Here is a 14528-nt window from a genome sequence, read left to right on the forward strand (position 1 = left end):
GTTTCTTAGTGCCTGTATTGCAACTTATTAGCCATGAGTCTTTTTAAGTTAGTAGAATTAATAATTTTAAAATGTTATGAAAACGGACCTTCCTCCTTCATCTTCCTTTTTCCAGGGGAGAAATTAGAATTCTCTGTGGTGAAAAGCCCACATCTCTGGGTATAGTGTCGGTGGGGAAGTCCTTGCCACACAGTTTGTTGTGACAAGTGCTGGCATTTCTTCCAAGTTGTGCTGTTTCAGGCATAGGGACTCATTAATCATACTTTTTCTTCCTTCTTGTAATTACACAGTCCTGAAGTCCTGCTCCTCTCCTTGGGTTGCGAGCACTGAAATTTTCACTGCTGCTGCTGGTGTGAGTCCTCACCCACATGTCTTGTGTTGTATGTTGAGCTAATGAGCAAGGAAGGAAAACCAATTAACAGGCTAGTGCTCAGACTTTGGTGTACATGATATCTTTAAATTTAGAGTGCAAGTGTTGTAATGTAATTCCCAGATCAGAGGAAAGCGTTCTGAACAACAATTTCTAGTATGTGTTTGTATGACCAGTGCAATGAGATTGTGAATCAATCTGGTGTGTATTATATAAGCATCATTTTAGATTAATTTCTGAATTAATAAGTCACATGGTCTTTGGAATATATAAAAGTAAAAATGACATTTGCACAAAGAAAGAGAACATGATAGCATGATAGGTAACCCTTCCATTTATACATAAGCACAGATGGTGTGGCGATGAGCATGGGAAGAGTCTGCATTGGTCAGTCAGAGTTACCCTAACCTAAGTTTGTGCCCTCTCCCTCTCACGTTCCCTTTTGCTTAGTTCTTGAGTTTTTTCCTTCTTTCTGTTTCATTGGAGATTTATTTCTCTTCTCAGCATTTTGTTTACACTGTGAATATAGCAGCGTTTGTTCAGCTCAGACCAGGAGAGGTATTCGGTTTTGCAGCTGACATTCATTTACAGGGTCACCTTTTAGTCTCTGTGTTAGACTGCCATTCCTTATGAGCAGTGTTTCATGAGCAATGAACCTACTAGCTAATAGAGCCTATAGAAAACCATCTCTTTCTCTGAGTCCCAAGTAAAAGCAGTTGGAGGCATACTTTGGGCATTATGTTATTACTTTTCCTGGCGCTTACATCAGTGTTTGAGACATAACAAGCCTCCAAGATCACATCTGACTGAAGGTTTTCTAGTAGGGTACTACTGTTACTGAAGTGTGTAGCTTTAGCTTGTGTGGATGATTTTGAACGGATGGCTTTGAGCAGCCTGATCCAGTGCAAGGTGTCCCTGCCCATGGCAGTGGAGGGGTTGGAATAGATGATCTTTAAACATTCCTTCCAACCCAAACCATTCTGTAATTGTATGGATCTCTAAGTTCTTACTGCTATTTTTCCTACAGTGCAAGGATTACATATTCTCAGCAGTTACTCCTTTACTACTAGGAGCAGAGGGTACTGTGTCTCTGAATATTTTGACACTCATTGCTTTAGTTCTTGAGTCACGACTTATGTAAGTCTCTTGAGTAGGTTTCAAGTTGCTATTTAGAGGTGATACCATGGAGGCATGGAGCTTTAGGCATTGATTGTCTTGCTTTCTTTGTCCTTGTCTCATGATTTTTGATACCTTTTTGTTTGTATGGATAGTCATGAAAGGTGAAAGGGGAGGAAATGGGTTCTTGGAAAACAGGTGTCCTTAAATGCAGATGTAGGGACATAAATAGTTACATTCAGATTTTAAATCTTGCTAGTTAGCAGTGTGATTAAAAGAGAATGGAAGAATTGCTAAGTATCTCCAGGTGCGTGGCCCCTTGCGCATAAGACCATTGCTGTTAAGATGCTCGAATATGAATGTAGGAAATGTAAGTCTGGGTGTTCAGGTTTGAACACTTTATGTTACATTATAAAAAGGGGAAGTGGAAAGAGGGGAGGCAAGGAACAAATAATATGGTGGCTTGTGGGGAAGCATCAGATACTCAAAAACAATTGCTCTAGGCTTAAACATTTTCAGCTTTTAAAAATAACCAACTTCCTGCACCACTTCATTTGACCTTTTCCTCATAATTTTCAGGCTTCCCTTTCCTTGCTTTTATTTACAGCTCTGTAAGCTAGAACGTAATGGGGGAGAGCAAGAGAGAATGAGCATGACTTTGGAACCTCACATTATCAAAAAAGGTGGGGAGATACATTTGTGAATAATACTATTTGAAAAAGTTCAGAACTTCAGCCACTCCAGGCCACAGATGATCCTGTAAAGTTTCATGCCTTGTTTGTATAAGACGCTCAGAAAGTTATTTTCTTCTTGTGTCTGAAAGAAAACTTGTTCCAGGCCTACTTGAGATCTTGAGGGATTTGCTAAGATGAGGGTGAACATAGCAGTTAACTCTAGATAGATGATTATTTTGGCTCCCTGTTGTCATACTTAAAAACTTTTTTCCATTAAAATGCTTGTTGTTAGACTTGTAAAATGTCTTTAGAGCCTTCATAAGGTTTGTTGAAGTTATCTGCAGGAAAAATATTAGGACCATGTTCTTCGTGAAATTTTTTTAGACCATTTACAGTGTGTAAACTGCATGTATATTCGTCAGAAAGACCAAACAATTGTCACGATGAGTGTTTTGCTTTGTTCAGTAGCTTGCTTTTCAAGTGGGGATGTGGATTTGTGATTTTCTCCTTATACTTTATGCTTGTCATTGTGCACCTGTAGGATACTTGTTTGACTTGTGAGTGAAATACTGTGTATGGATGTAAGAGAAGTTACATTCAGTGTTTTAAGGACTCTGTAATGTACAAACCTGATTTTTAGCATGTAGTTTATTTCTGTTTACTATGATGGAGGCATTGCTCTGTGATACTAGAACAACTTTCAGGGTTTTGATAGTAGTAGTGCTCTTTACGTGCCTTGCTACAAATATGCTGAGTGGGCTTTTCAGGGATGAGATTCACCGCTTAGTTTAGCAAGTTCTGCAAACAGTATCTGACTTAATAGTTTTGCTTTCTGCTTGTAATTACACATCACTTCTTTTTGGTAATGCCTTCAGAACTTCTCAGTTCATTATCAACTCTCAGAACATCATCTTCGGAATAATGTGTATCCTGACTGGTCATAACGAGGCTGAAATTCCATCTTGGGTTTCTGGTGTCATCACAGGACCAGGATGGAATTACAGCTTTAATTTATGTACTATGGGGGATACATTATTTATTACTGTGCATTAGAAAATGATTAATCTCTGCTCGTGTTGCAAGGCTGTCCTACTGCTCCGAGTCCCCAGGAAGTGCTGAGGCATTATAGAACTTCTTGTGCAGATTACAGCTGCCAGAAAGCATTGCATTATTCAGAAACTGCTAGAGGTGATGAAAATTTACGAAGCCACTATGGGGTTTTTCTTAACTAGTAAAACTCCTTCCTACCAGGCTTTAGTTTGCTAAACCTGAGCATTTCCTTACCTGTAGTCCTTTTCAAGCGTTTCATTCCACCTAAAGCCGTGATCAGATAAACGGATTGAGGAGCACTGTGTTTTGAGGACCCTCATTCAGCAAAACACTTCAACTGTAGTCAAGCTCCACTGAAGATAACGGAAATTAATCATATGGTTAATTGGTTTGCTGAATCAGTTCTTCAATTTCTACTTCGTTGGTTGTTCATAAAACCTATTTCTTTCTTTGTCCTCAACTTCTCAAAATTGTGTATACATATCTGTGCATGCATGCACATACATGCAAGTCATGAATACAGCAGAGATGCAGTGGAGTTATACAAGCTGATGGAAAACTCCTATAAAATTAACTGATTCTCCCAGTTTTCATTCCAGTGACGTTTTTTGTTTTTAATTTTTTCTCTTACATGTTTTGGTCTGATAACAGTCCATTTTTTATGAGCTTTTTCAATACTAGGCAGGTCAGTAATCAAGTTATGGTGCACAATTACTGGTACTGTGTAACTAGTTGTAATGTCCACAACTATGGCTGTGGTGAATTTGAGTCACAGCGTTCTTTCACAGGCAGTTTTCAGTGGGCTTTAGCCTTTCTACAGGAACTGAAAATTTGTTTTACAGCCTATGGACATGTGTTTATACAGATACCTCATACCAGCCACTACACCATGCAGCTGTTAACCAAGTAACATAACTAATCCGTGCCTTTTGATAAAAAGAATTTGGTATCTGGTGGGTGGGGGCTACAATTTTGCATTTGCAACACTGTGCCCTGGTTTGGAAAAGCAGAGAAAAGAAAAAAACCCAAAACAAAGCAACCAAACTCTAAAGTGCTCAACACTATTAGATCTGAAAAAAACCCCTAGATATTTGTAAAAGATCAAACAGCTACAAATACCTTAAGAAAAGAAGTCACTGATGTAAATTAAGTGAATGCTTTATCCTAGTACAAAAGTAATATAAAAAATTAAATACTCCTACTTTCTAAGGTGGCATTTTTATCTAAGGCTCTGATGACATGTATAAACCACTCAAGTTTCAGCCTTGTGGGTTATATTGTCACCAGAAGCTCTGACTAATAATACAGTAAAGTCTTACAAATGACAGTTGGATATAGTATGACTTTAAATGACTTTTTTTGTTGTTGTTGTTTCATTATTGTCATATATTTAAGGGAAAAAAAAGAGAGAAAGTCATAGTGCCTGCTGGCTAATTTGACGTAGTGGAGAAGTTTTATCCTGGATTTTATTTGGGTGGCCATATTATAAATGACAGATGTGAAATCTAAAACTCAGTGACAAAGTGATAATCCTTAAGGTGTAAGAATCTTGAAGGTGGTGTAGAGAAAGACGTACAAAACACACCAGCAGCTGTCCCCCACGCAAAATTAAAATGATTGTCATTTTTGCAGGGAACACCATGGGAATCAGAATTAGAGACATCCACCCCTCTTCAGTTTGAGAGCTGAAGAGATGGCTGCAGTTTCTATGCAGAGTTTCAGCCTGCTAGAGCTGTATAAATAGATCACTGGCACCGTGCAGATCTGTGCGGGACCAATCACTGTTCCCTTCTACATCACGAGGAGATGCAGAAGAGCAGTCCTCTGCGGCTACCTGTCTCATGCTACTCATACTGACTGGTTAGGTTGGGACTTCTGAGGGCAGAGAGGCTTGCTCACATGCTGGTCTCTGCCCTGAATGAGTCAGGCATGAGGCTTATGCAGATTTAGGCTAATGTTTTAAAGCCTCATTTGGATCTGAAATGGGACATGGCATTTGTGCTAGCTTTCTGAATGAGTTGCAGCCTTGGGCGAATCCAGTATCATGTGAATCAAGATAGCATATCACATCAACAGAGAGGAAACCAGCTGTTTAGCATTGGGAGAATAGTTTAATTGTGTTATGATAGAGACTGGAAATAAATACCAAGCAGCGTGAATTTTATGCATACACTGTAATTTCTTACTTTTCTGCAGGTATTTTTGCCAGTTTTGTGTAGGGAGGGGCTTTACTCTAAGTGCACTAGGAGAGAGAGAAATGAGGATGAGTGTAAAAGCTTAAGGGTAGATTTCTCAAGGTCCTTAAGTTGCCTGTCAATCTCAGTGGTTATAGGGCAAATTATGTTGAGCTGTCACAGTCCAGAAGAATTGGATCCTGCTCCTGGCAGCGAAGGGTGACACCCTGGATGTACATTTCTACACACACGCAAAGGACCAAATCCTCACTGCTTCTCTGTATAAGGAGCATAAGCTCAAAAGCAAACTGGAGGAGAGGGAAGAGAAAGAATGACGGTAGGTTTTAACATAGGACTGGGGTCCAATAACTTCTTGGCATAGATGCAAAACTCTGAGAAATGAGTCTTAAGGTAGCATTGTTATACACTTGGGAAAGTGTGCCAGCCACTCCTTCTTCTGCAAGCACTTCCCGCTCGCGTTGCCTGCAGAGATAAACTGGAGAGACACGGCTCAGCCCACTCTGGCACAGGGTTAGAGCTGGTCCAAGCTTTGTTCTTCGGAGCATGACATGAGCTGTTCTATCGCCTGAGTTTTCTTTAAGTTCAGTAAAGACTGGGTAGTCTCATGCTGTGCTGACACTTGGGGCTGGGTTGTGCTTACCTTGGTGCACTGTGCAAGCTTGCGGGGTTGAGTAATTGCAAGTTTACTGTCATACAATGAATGACTGATGGCATAATTTGTATTTTCAAAATACATAAGCAGCTCAACCTAATCAGGTGGTGTGGTAAATATTTTCAGGAGATAAAAACAAAGTATTAGGGCAGGGAATGAAGTTATAAACTTCTTTTAATGAGCTGCATATTGTTTGATCATGTTTTCTCATCTACATGAGCTTCTGCATGGCAAATTCTAGTAATAATTGGCATCTACTTCACAGTCCTGGAGAAATAATTCTATAAATACTGGAAACAGTAAAAATGAGTGGATGTGTCAGTTTGCCTTTCAGACTACTGTGACTAACAAGTGATTAGTACTAATGTAGAAGGCCTATTTATCCTCCTCCTTGCTTCTGGAAATAAAAAGAGAGGGAGAGCTGGGAGGAGAGGAGACATACTTGACTCCACCAGACAGTTAACAGCGGTACCGCTGACTGGCTTGGATTACAGTTCTGGCTGTGCGGGTGTTTAACTTGCAAATCTGAGCTTCTGCTCACTTCCTGAAGCCCCCAAAGTTAAGCGTATGAATGGTTTGGAGCCTGAAAGCGCCTCGTTGGCTTATTCTGGAGATTTTGCAGCAAAAGCTTACGATGCAGGAAAACCCCCAAGTTACAAGTCTTTTCCTGCTTCCAGTGAGTGGCTCGTAATGTTGATGGGATACAAAGTGTAGGGAATCCACATCCATTTGTCCGTGTATGCCAGTAATCTTTAATGCTCAAAAAAGATAAAATACCTCATGCTTTTGTGTGCAGATCAGCTGTTATTTTTCAAAGACACAAACTTTAAATAACAAATATTAATTTAAGGAAGTGTTTAAGATATGTGGAAAGCATTTCTGAAAAAAATATTCAAATGAGAGTGAAGTTTGGTTTTTGGGGGTTTTTTTTGACTGTTTTAATTAAACATTTCTCTGTAGTACAAATGCGTCAATGCTTGGTGAAAATCACATTCATTGGAACTTCGGAGAGCAGGGGGAACAGTTCGCTTTCACAATGAAGAACAGTTTGTTTTTAATGATAATGACAAGATCCTGGTAATAACTGTGAAAAGGCCTAGAAAATTAGTACATGCATGGGTGGATGAAATCTTTCGATAGAGTTTGGATGTCTTTGTGAAAATGCTGTGCTTAAAATTTTTGAGCTCGATGCTACTCACTCATGTGCAATGGAAGGATGATTCCCACTACAAGGGGATTCTAGGCTGAAATAGTGTGGCCTGTCGTATGAATTAGCATGAGCCTGAAGGAGCATAATGGTCCTTGCCAACTTTCAAAATCTCTTAAATTTTTGCTTAAAGCCTTACCTTGATTAATCTAGTTTATATTACATTTAAGTATATACCTATGTGTTGAGGCACATACATTTTAGCATAGAACGTGAATCCTGGGTCTAGTACAAGGAGGTGTGTTTGCAGCTTTTGAGATACTGCTCTACTTCTTTTAAAGCAATTATATGATGATCATTGGCTTTTCTTTTAGTAATATACCAATTACTGAAAGCAGGACGGCGTCTATTTTGCCCATTTGAAAGAAAAGTTGTGCAGTTTGTTTCCTTGCAAACCTCGGCCATCCTGCAGAGACTGGCTGAAGAGTTACTTTCATTTTCTGTAGGACAGTGGTGATAGGAAAGTTATGTGGTGTTGCAGTCACTAGTTGTAGACACCGAAGAGAAACCCTAGGTGTAAGCTCGAGGAATGTTGGAAAAGACACTATACTGTTAAAATTGACACTGCTTGGTACTAGAAAATGAAACTGTTGCATGCTAGCTTTGTCATGACAAAGCTTTGCAGATTGAAAGCAGTTTCATCCTGGGTCTAACTTAATGCTGGAGAGATTAGACTGCACTGCAGCCCACATTAGTACATGTGTGTATATGTAAAGAGGTACAATACCCTAAATAAATCAGAGGTTTGGGGTTTTTTTCTGTTTACAAACTCTGTTCACCGAAATTAATAAGACATACATAGCCGCATACAAGATTATAAATGTTCCATAAGCTTAGCTTTGTTCCTGATGTTGACATTATCTACCTTGTTTTGATCCTCCAGGGGAAAAACCCTTTCTTTATTGTACCTCTCCCCAAAAACCCCAGACACCTACTTGTCGTGTGTCATCTGAAGCAGATTTGAATCTATTATCTGTACCTAAATCTACAGATACACTTTTCCTGTCTTGCATAGGAACAAAATGTTGTCCCACTTTCTGTAGTAGCAATTTAGCAATATCACAAACAAGTTACATAGTAAATGGAATGTGTTAAAGAAGTGGATCGGAGGAAGGAGTACAATTTAATTCTCCAGAAAATGTACCTAATATTATTCATAAGCAGAATGCTTATTCACAGTAAGTAAAAGTAAAGTTGTGTTTCAAACCAGCATAAATAAAATAAACCTCCCTGGGCAAGACTGCTTGGATTTGATACTAATGAATCTTGCAGAACTGGCACTACAGTTCCCATTTTTAACAACAGATCCATTTGACTACCTTTTTTGCCAGTTCAACATCATTTTTCATCAGCCAAAATGGATATTTTAGTTTGTTTTCTTTCTGGAGCACATTATCTCTCTCAGTCTCTCTGCAATAATGTTGGAATCCTCTGGCCACTCCAGCTAAATTTAACAGACAGGTTGAGATCACAAAGTCCTTGAACTCCTGGCAGTTTTGTGAAACAGGCAGTTGGATGTAGGACAACGACAGCAATTGGTGACCTTTTTGAAGGAAAGGCTCTCCCATGTTATCACAGATGTGAGAGCACACTGGGGTGTGAGCCGTTGCAAGTGCTCCCAGCACAGGGCTGACTTTGCTCAGAGCCATGTGTCTTACTGTGCATGGGGTCACCTACCCACGAGAGGCAAAGCCACAAGAAACCAGCCTTAATGGACTCCACTCCTTATGGTATTACTTGGTGTTTTAAGCAGGGAGAATATCCTAACTTTCTTTACTTCTCCCACACTTTCTTAATAAATGTAGTACTTTAGGTTTACAGCTTTCCTCTGCTCTAAACCAACAGCACCTTCACTCCTGTTTCCCATGTTCTGCAGCAGGCAAGTGGAGCCGGAGACAGACAAACAAAGTGGTGTGACCAGGGCTATATGAGAGATATAACACAGTGCTGCCCTGTGCAGTTGAGCTGGGGGGCTAGAGCCCACTCACCTTTTCTGTCCTGTGCGTAGAGTCACTAGTGAATGCAGTTTAAATGCACAGAACTGTTATTAAAGATCCAGGATCTTCTCAGGTGGCACTCAACAATGCAAGGCGAGGAGTTAGACACAAAGCTATGCTGTCTTAAAAACTGAACATTAGAAAACACATGAGAAACCATGTCTCTGGCTGTTTTAATACATAGAAACAGTTATCTTTGAAAGAAATGAATACAATTCCACAACGCTTTGAAGAGAGAGGACAAACATCATGGTAGCAGTCGTGTCAGGGCCCAGCTTCCCCTACTGACTTTGCCCATTTCATTCATGAAAATGGACAGTGGTGGTGAAGCGAGACTGTGAATTTTACACATACTTCCTCTGCACTTGGGCTTCCTGCTCACAGTGAGCTAAGAGATGTCTCCTGGGTGGAGGGCCAGTGGAAGGCACATGAAGGAAGAGAGAAGTTTTCAAGAAGTATTCGCGCACTAGGAAAGCATAGCATTTATTCGGCTTCAGCCAGGTCTTTCACACAGTGGTCAATGTCACTCTTGCTCATGAATTTGCTACCAGGTCCAGAACTGTTTGACAGAAGTTGAGCAGATGGAGCAATGAGGTTCATTGGTTTCCTGCACCAAGAATGCAAGGAGGTTTCCATCACAAGGTGTTTCTTGCAAGTGTTCCAGTGAAACTCTTGAGTGTTATGCTCTTGTTGCTGCTAGAGGCAAACAGCTTACAAGGAAAAGCTCCTTCCCCTGTTCCTAATAGTGTTTTCGAGAAATATCTTGGACTGTGTAGACAGGTAACTTCTAGCTAGTGGCCTGCAGACCTCCATGTGGCCTGCAAACCTCCGTAGGCTCAGCAGGTACTTCTTAATAGGTGGCAAAAGGTAGCTGAGAAAGTAAGACATCACATCATAGGATTATTAACCTTTCATGCACTGAAAAAAGATGTGATGATTGTCTTGTTATTTCAGTTATGAGAAATGTCAAGGTTTTCGGAGTCTCTTTAACAAAATTTGGAAAGAGAACATAAGATCCATTGTGAGAAAAAATACCAGAGGATATTTGACATAAGCTCACATGACAACACAGTCACCTTAAAAAAGCACTACTGCCTAAAATTTTCAGCTGGCTGTTTTTACAACTAATGCCTGAAGTTTATTGTTTTCATGAGATTTAGTCGGGGGGAAGGTGGTACATTTTTGTGTCTTTTTATCCAGTTGGGGGCTTTTTTTGACTTTTTCTCCTCTATAACAATTCCTTAATATTTTGGTACGAGACGAAGAGAAAATACCTTAAAGAGCAGAAGAACTCATTGTAAAACTACAGAAATTAGGTTAGTTATTGTAGCTGAAACTGCTTTGATCTATTCTTTCTTCTCTGCATTGCTCATTTCAAGATGTTGCTGTTGTCACTATTACACTGTTGCAATATTACAGTAGAATATAATAACATAATCGTACTTGGTGACATAAAGATGAATGACAGCAGAATATTTTATGATTATGCCTACATTAGTGTGACCAAATGGAGAATATCTGTATAGTGATAAACTTGGTGCTGGAACCTGAGGTTCATAAGAGGCACATTTCAGGGTTGCTTTTATTTCTGAGCAGTCTGGTGCTGCTCACTGCCTGCTCTAGAGAACATGATGCTTCTAGTTTAGTTCCTCCCAAGAGGGATTCAGTTCACATACTCCAGGACCATCCCACAATGCAACTAAAAGCCCAGGCAGGATGGAGTACCTGGAGACTTGATTTAAAAGCTACATCCCTAATCTGAACAAAAGTTGTAAGGTAGCTGTACCCTATAGAGACCTTGTGGGATGAAGGGGTAGAAAGAAGGTGTATTTCAGTGATCTAATCTTGTAGTTGTACCAGTTAGTAAAACACATTTCATAATTTCTCTTTCTTAATGTTCTTTCTTCCCTTTTCTTCATAGTTACTACAGAAAAGGGAAGGTTGGCATGAGTAGGCCTCAGAGAAGGAAGGCTTTTTTGAGAAGTTAGAAGGTATCTTTTACCAAAAGAAGGATTATAACTTCGTTCAAGGAGTTTATACAATGCCAAGTACACATTAGATGCTTAACTAGTAGTGACCCGTGCCTAAGCAGTTTGTGCTTGACTTGTTGACGTGAGCGTGTGTCACTGGAGACAGCGTTCATGCCCTTAGATTAAAGAGGGTGGTCAGATACTGCATTGAGCTGAGGCTATTGGTCATCGTAAGACACTGGCTGGACATTCCTCTGTGTGTAGGCTCTTTTTGGTGTGTGTCCTAAGGCAGAGAAGGAACATGTGGTATGGTGAGATGTAATGTCATATTATTGCTAGCATGACTTGAAAAATATATGATGTTACCTTAGAGAGTAGGTGTGAGAGTCAGTCTGGCAGATGTGACAGTCCTGCTTTCTGGATCTGCCAGTTGGCAGCCCAGAGAGCCTACTACCAAACCTGATATTTGCTGAAATGCTCATGTTATGATTTGTGCTGAAGAAAAGGAAGTAAAAGTAGAGATGACAGAAGCAGTAGTACAGTGGGTTTTGCTTTTGTTTTTAAAGTCTGGACTAGTAGACTTACACAAAACCTTTGTCTTTTTCAGTGTCCTGTCTCTCCTTGATTGAGAGAGTAGATTTGGCTACAAAAGCCAAACAGCTCTGTAGCCAACCAACTCACTGAATCCAGGCAGAGGACATTTTTTTCTCTTCCTGGAAGATTTCAGTTGCTGGCCAAGCTGCTGGCATAGTCCTGCTGATCTCAAAAAAGTAAGACCAAACTACAGTGGTGCCGAGCTGGTTGTGGCTTAGTCAAATTTCTGTTCTAAAAAAAGCTTATGGTCAAGCCTCCAAAGTTTCTTGCAACAAAGGTCACTACAAGTTTCTGCCAGAGTCCTGTACTCCGTGGCACTGGAGATATGTAAATGTATAAGGAATACTGATTGTTCAGTTTCTGTATATGGCAGGAAACAACTACATCTCAGAATCTGACCTCATATAGCTGGAAGGTAGGTGAGTTGAGTAAGTAAAGCAGAAGGTAATAGGAAAAAATATACAAGACCTGTCCTCCCAGAGAACATGAAATTGCTTTTTTGTTTTAGAGCCCTCCATTTGAAGAACCTAGAATGCATCTGGATATTGCAAATCATGCCATACTTCATTTTCATAGTATCATACAATGGGTTGGTCTAGAAGGGACCTGAAAGATCATCTAGTTTCAACCCCCCTGCCATGGGCAGGGACACCTTCCACTAGCCCAGGTTGCTCCAAGCCCCGTCCAGCCTGGCCGTGAACACTGCCAGGGATGGGGCAGCCACAGCTTCTCTAGGCAATTTTCTTAATGTCTCTTTCTAAACTATACTTGCACTTCAGCAGAGACACACACGCATCTGCTGCTTTTGATAGGCAACACACTGAACTTTTACAACAGGGTGTTACTGTCAAGACCAGCTCGGCCGGTGAGAGTGGATGGTATTCAGCTCTTCACCCATTGGCACTCTTGCTTTTCAGAAGCTGGGTGTGAAGGAAGGTAGTGCCTCAGTGAGTGCAAGCAGTCATGTGGCAGGGTTCCCTGCCACGGACAAGGCTGCTGACTTGTGGTGCCGTCAAGACTCTGCCTGGCCTTCATGCTCTGCTCAGGTGCTGGCATAAGGAGGCACTTAAGGAGGTGCCAGGGAGGGCCTGAGGTCAGTGCCTGGTAGGCTGGGGTGATTACGGCTTGGAAACACCTAGCATCTGTCTGGGTACGTGGGGGAGCGTGGCCCTGCATCACCTTTTAATGATGAACCGGCTGTGTCAAGGCATGGCAGCAGTGAGGGTGGGCCAGGAGTCCTCACTCCAAAAATCATGCAATACAGTCACTCTTTGGCTGTTCAGAAAAAAAGGGGAATTTATGGAGTTTGTGCTTACAAGCAGAAGGCAAGAAAAAGAGTAAATACCCGCTGGGACCATGTGCCTGAGCCTGCCAGATCCTAGGCAGAGGCAAGGGAGGGCAGCAGGCCGGTTCCCGTGAGATGTGAGGAAAACAGCTCCTGTCCCTGTGACAGGAGGTGTGCAGAGAGCCCGGTGCCGCCATTTCTCCATCCTTCATAGTTAGTCCCAAAATGAGGCCATATTTTAGCAATCCATTTTGCTGTGATCTGGCCTTTGCTCTGTACTGTCACATGTGATAGTCCCACAGCAGTTTTGTCCAGGCCCACCCCAGAACTGCTTGCTTGAGGTCGGCAAGGGAGGCTCCAGGCTTGGAGGTAGACAAGCCTGCCCAAAACAGAAAGTGTGAGCAGAGTCCTTCTTTCTTTGTTTTCTTTCTTCCTCTCTCTCTTTCTTTCTCTCTTTCTTTCTCTCTTTCTTTCTCTCTTTCTTTCTCTCTTTCTTTCTCCCTTTCTTTCTCCCTTTCTCTCTTTCTTTCTTCCTTTCTCTCTTTCTCTCTTTCTTTCTCCCTTTCTTTCTCCCTTTCTCTCTTTCTTTCTTCCTTTCTCTCTTTCTTTCTCCCTTTCTCTCTTTCTTTCTCCCTTTCTTTCTTTCTCCCTTTCTCTCTTTCTCCCTTCCTCCCTTCCTCCCTTCCTTTCTTTCTTTCTCCCTTTCTTTCTTTCTCCCTTTCTTTCTCCCTTTCTCTCTTCCTTTCTAGTTTTTCCTGGGGTTTCATTTATTTCTTTACTTGATTCTTTGTTTCCGCTGCCATGGATTTTTATCAGTTTTCATCAGAGTCAAGCTGTGTTAACTTAGCAAACGTACGAGTTGACTAGAATGGAAAACCCGCTCAGTCTGTGCATCTCCATCGGCCCTTTGAGAGAGGTACTGCTGTGAAATGACGGAAGGCTGGGGAAAAAGAGGGGTCCCACTGGTGCATTTTATCAGTCTGCTACTCTTGTGATATTTGAGGTTCCGAAGCAAGGGGTATTCTCTGTCTCAGCTTTCACTGAAAAGCAAAATATATCTGCTTTCTGAGTGCCGACCAGCACAGCACCTGATGCATTCCTGTGGCTCTGAAGCCAGAAGGCAGAGAAAAAGACTCTGTGAATTTCTTGTCTGGTCTCACAGCGTTTTAGGGAGATGTGTGCTGATTGACCATCATTAATGCTTGGGGGTTAGCAGTACAGCACTCTGCAGCTGTGATATGCTGCTGTTTTCAGGGCACCTTGGCCAAATTCCGCTTCTTTGCAGCTGGCAGGGTTAACGCTATGTGTGTGGGAGGAGGAAGGGAGATTTGTACTTCAGCACGAGCCTTCATTTGGCTCTGCTGGGGGCTAGAGAAGCTGAGCACCACCTCATTTATTGCACCGGGAAGAATGAAAGA

The 14528-nt window shown here is 41.3% G+C and overlaps 1 protein-coding gene across 23 annotated transcripts in view; it reads left to right on the forward strand.

Moving 5' to 3' along the window:
* The window catches only part of ATXN1 (ataxin 1), a 224454-nt gene that overhangs the window by 45319 nt on the left and 164607 nt on the right, over positions 1 to 14528 (forward strand). The window lies entirely within an intron of this gene.

Source organism: Strigops habroptila, chromosome 1, assembly GCF_004027225.2.
Source record: "Strigops habroptila isolate Jane chromosome 1, bStrHab1.2.pri, whole genome shotgun sequence".
Taxonomy (NCBI): Eukaryota; Metazoa; Chordata; class Aves; order Psittaciformes; family Psittacidae; genus Strigops; species Strigops habroptila.